Here is a 4,733-nt window from a genome sequence, read left to right as displayed (position 1 = left end):
GAATTATTTGATTGAAATGGGAGATGGCCTTCCCGTAATTCTGAGCTTTCTGGATAATCGATCCCTGTATTTTTGAAGGAAAACCTCCATGAAACCAGAGAAATGATATTTTGATTTTTTTCAGCACAAATTGGCAATTGCAATATAAAAGAACATGTAACTAATATGCACCCACAAGTTAATAAGGCCGATGTGGGGGTCCTGAGGAGGTGAGGGCTGATGGTGGAACCTGAAGAGGGGAGGGTTGATAGTGGAGGCCCTTGGTATGGAGGACCCTAGGGGGGAGAGGATGAATGTTGGAGCACAAGGGGGGAGAGGCCCAAAGGGGGGAGAGGCCCAATGGCAGGGTTGATGGTTGGGGCCCGAGGGGCCCCTAATGGCAGGTTCCTGAGTCCAACAATACCAAACCCCTGTACTTATCTCAAAGAGACTCTCAAAAATAAAAATAGAATATTACACCAACGTGAAATGGATAAACACAGCTCTGGATAAGTGCAATATAAAAGAACATGTAACTAAAATCCCCCCATAAATGTAAAACCTCCTGGTTATTAACAGTGCTGTAATTGTCAGGAAGAACTCAAATTTATTTTTTTTAAACGTTTTTATTCTTTTTTAAAAGTTTTAACAGAGAAAAAGAAAAAGGTTTCCATGTGATGCTGGTTCCATGCAGTCCATCGCCTTCGTGGTTTCTCAGATAATGATATTCTGGCAAAACACAGAGAATCTTTATAAGTAAATCAACTTGTAAAAAAATTACAGTTTTTTTCTGTCATTTTTAATTTTTTTTCTAAAACAGATATAAGATCAAAGGTGATCATAGTAATTTTAAAACCAAGCAAATATGAAAGGAAGTTCTGCTGAATAAAAAACATAGTCCACATGTGTGGAGGGGGGGAAATACACAACCACCCAAGTTCCCCAACCTAGAGGGAGGCATAAGGGATTTATGGGCATATAGAAAAAATGTTCAGCATCAAGAATATGCAAATGATAAGAAAGGGCTGGCACAATCCAGACCACACTCCACATATGAATGTAGTAAAAAAGTATTTATTTAAGCAAAACAATATCACAACATGCCTAACGCACTTAGTCATAAGATGAATGAGGGATTTAAGGGATTTGTGCTCTAATTAAACATCTTTTGGTCAAAACACCCCCTAACCTGTGCAATACCCCCACTAAACTGTATACTGATTGAAAGTGCCCACCTTCAGCCATTCAGAGGGCTCTTTTTTTCACTATATGCAGAATGCTGAACGCAACTCCTCGTAGAAGTCCGCGGTTTGGCATGAAAGCAAGGAAAAAAGATTAAAAGTCCCATTAGTCAACAAATTCCCAAATACAAGTAACATAACCTGCGAATATTTATCCACATCTTCCCCCAAACAGAACGATGTGCAATATATATGGAGCCCAGATGCCAAATACCCCATTCCAGGCGTAAGGCTTAAAATGTGACGACTGCAAAGTAATTCTACTGACAAAAGTCAACTAACCCCAAATGTGAAGTCTACTTACCTTTTTCTGTTTCATGGAGCATCTTTGGAGCTTTTAGCTCTATCTGTGCTGCTGTGTATCAGGCAAACCCGCATATTATGGTTTTTATTACTCTATAACTCCAAATACTAAAGCTGCATTTATAAAGATATTTGCCACCAAAAGATCAGAAACCAGGTCAAAATAAAAAAAAAAAATGTGCCCAGAATTGATACAGATAAACACTGTAATTGCACTGAAAGATGAGTTTTTGGGGTGCCAGTAACAATAAAGCTTGTGGCATCAGCAGGAGAGATGAAATCATCTCATGGATTCATCACGCACCACAAGTTCCGTCCTGCGCCCTGTTACATCACTGGCACCTTAGTCAGCTCTGCCCCAGCACAATACTGTGTGTTACCCATAAGCTCACAAACACATTCTTTAAGAGACCTGACAACCTTAGGTGGGTGATTGATGATGCTGCAGTTGTTCTATGGTGAAAGCCGATGGTGGGGCCCATAGAGGGTAGGAGGCTGATGTTAGGTGCCCAAAGAATGGAGGGCGGATGTTAGGGGCCATAGAGAGTACCAAAGAAGGGAGGGCCAATGTTAGGGGCCAGAGGGGGCAGAGGGCTGATTGTAGGGGACAATGGTGGCGGCCCAAGAGGGCCGATAGTTGGGCCCCAACATTAAAGGGAGGGCCAATGTTAGGGGCCAGAGGGGGAGAGGGTCGAGGGAAGGGGCTTGATGGTGTGGGCCTCAAGGGGTGAGTTTCTATGTTGGGGGCCTGAAGAGCAGGTGAGGGATGATGGTGGGGGCCTGAAGAGGAGGTACAGGCTGATGGTGGGGGCTCAAGAGGAGATGAGGGCCAATAGCAGTGGCGGAACTACCGGGGGAGCAGGGGGTGCGAGCGGGCCAGGGCCCGCACACCCTCAGGGCCCCCTGGCCGTACAGAGGGGGGCGTCACGCACCAGGGCCCGCCCCCCTCTAGAATCGCTACTGCCCAATAGTGGGGGCCTGAAGAGGAGGTGAGGGCCGATGGTGGGGCCTCAAGAGGAAGTGAGGGCCGATGGTGGGGGCCTGGGGAATGACGGGCCGATGGTGGGGGCCTGAGGAAGGGGGGCAGATGGTGGGGGCCTGAGGAATGGTGGACCGATGGTGGGGGCCTAGAGAGGAGATTAGGGCCAATAGTGGGGGCCTGAAGAGGAGGTGAGGGCCGATGGTGGGGCCTCAAGAAAAGGTGAGGGCTGATGGTGGGGGCCTGATGAGGAGATGAGGGCCGATGGTGGGGGCCTGAAGAGGAGGTGGGGGCCGATGGTGGGGGCCTGAAGAGGAGGTGAGGGCCGATGGTGGAGGCCTGAAGAGGAGGAGAGGGCCGATGGTGGAGGCCTGAAGAGTAGTTGGGGGCCGATGGTGGGGGCCTGAAGAGGAGGTGAGGGCCGATGGTGGGGGCCTAAAGAGGAGGTGAGGGCCGATGGTGAGGGCCTGAAGAGGAGGTGGGGGCCTGAAGAGGAGGTGAGGGCCGATGGTGGGGGCCTGAAGAGGAGGTGAGGGCCGATGGTGGGGGCCTGAAGAGGAGGTGGGGGCCGATGGTGTAGGCCTGAAGAGGAGGTGAGGGCCTGAAGAGGAGGTGAGGGCCGATGGTGGGGGCCTGAAGAGGAGGTGAAGGCCGATGGTGGAGGCCTGAAGAGGAGGTGAGGGCCGATGGTGGGGGCCTGAAGAGGAGATGAGGGCCGATGGTGGGGGCCTGAAGAGGAGGTGAGGGCCGATGGTGGGGGCTTGAAGAGGAGGTGAGGGCCGATGGTGGAGGCCTGAAGAGTAGTTGGGGGCCGATGGTGGGGGCCTGAAGAGGAGGTGAGGGCCGATGGTGAGGGCCTGAAGAGGAGGTGAGGGCCGATGGTGGGGCCTGAAGAGGAGGTGAGGGCCGATGGTGGGGGCCTAAAGAGGAGGTGAGGGCCGATGGTGAGGGCCTGAAGAGGAGGTGGGGGCCTGAAGAGGAGGTGAGGGCCGATGGTGGGGGCCTGAAGAGGAGGTGAGGGCCGATGGTGGGGGCCTGAAGAGGAGGTGGGGGCCGATAGTGTAGGCCTGAAGAGGAGGTGAGGGCCTGAAGAAGAGGCGAGTGCCGATGGTGAGGGCCTGAAGAGGAGGTGAGGGCCGATGGTGATGGCCTGAAGAGGAGGTGAGGGCCGATGGTGAGGGCCTGAAGAGGAGGTGAGGGCCGATGGTGGGGGCCTGAAGAGGAGGTGAGGGCCGATGGTGGGGGCCTCAATAGGAGGTGAAGGCCGATGTTGGGGGCCTGAAGAGGAGGTGAGGGCCGATGGTGGGGGCCTGAAGAGGAGGTGAAGGCCGATGGTGGAGGCCTGAAGAGGAGGTGAGGGCCGATGGTGGGGGCCTGAAGAGGAGGTGAGGGCCGATGGTGGGGGCCTGAAGAGGAGGTGAGGGCCGATGGTGAGGGCCTGAAGAGGAGGTGGGGGCCTGAAGAGGAGGTGAGGGCCGATGGTGGGGGCCTGAAGAGGAGGTGAGGGCCGATGGTGGGGGCCTGAAGAGGAGGTGGGGGCCGATGGTGTAGGCCTGAAGAGGAGGTGAGGGCCTGAAGAGGAGGTGAGGGCCGATGGTGGGGGCCTGAAGAGGAGTTGGGGGCCGATGGTGGGGGCCTGAAGAGGAGGTGAGGGCCGATGGTGGGGGCCTAAAGAGGAGGTGAGGGCCGATGGTGAGGGCCGATGGTGGAGGCCTGAAGAGAAGGTGAGGGCCGATGGTGGGGGCCTGAAGAGGAGGTGAGGGCCTGAAGAGGAGGTGAGGGCCGATGGTGGGGGCCTGAAGAGGAGTTGGGGGCCGATGGTGGGGGCCTGAAGAGGAGGTGAGGGCCGATGGTGGGGGCCTGAAGAGGAGGTGGGGGCCGATGGTGTAGGCCTGAAGAGGAGGTGAGGGCCTGAAGAAGAGGCAAGTGCCGATGGTGAGGGCCTGAAGAGGAGGTGAGGGCCGATGGTGATGGCCTGAAGAGGAGGTGAGGGCCGATGGTGAGGGCCTGAAGAGGAGGTGAGGGCCGATGGTGGGGGCCTGAAGAGGAGGTGAGGGCCTCAATAGGAGGTGAAGGCCGATGTTGGGGACCTGAAGAGGAGGTGAGGGCCGATGGTGGGGGCCTGAAGAGGAGGTGAAGGCCGATGGTGGAGGCCTGAAGAGGAGGTGAGGGCCGATGGTGGGGGCCTGAAGAGGAGGTGAGGGCCGATGGTGGGGGCCTGAAGAGGAGGT

The 4,733-nt window shown here is 54.7% G+C and overlaps 1 long non-coding RNA gene across 2 annotated transcripts; it reads left to right on the top strand.

Annotated features, from left to right (window-relative positions):
• Positions 1–2,767: 2,767 nt before the first annotated feature.
• On the top strand, positions 2,768–4,406 carry LOC121402858. Of its 2 annotated transcripts, none has more exons than XR_005966827.1 (3): positions 2,768–2,820; positions 3,064–3,178; positions 4,227–4,278. It is a non-coding gene; the product is annotated as an uncharacterized LOC121402858 (long non-coding RNA). The 2 variants fall into 2 exon arrangements; XR_005966826.1 differs by lacking the exons at positions 2,768–2,820; positions 3,064–3,178 and adding exons at positions 3,708–3,887; positions 4,374–4,406 and having other exon boundaries at positions 4,227–4,258.
• Positions 4,407–4,733: the final 327 nt, after the last annotated feature.

This window comes from Xenopus laevis, chromosome 1L, assembly GCF_017654675.1.
Source record: "Xenopus laevis strain J_2021 chromosome 1L, Xenopus_laevis_v10.1, whole genome shotgun sequence".
NCBI lineage: Eukaryota > Metazoa > Chordata > Amphibia > Anura > Pipidae > Xenopus > Xenopus laevis.
Note: the sequence above shows the minus strand (reverse complement) of the source record. Positions and strands in the feature narration are given on the sequence as shown.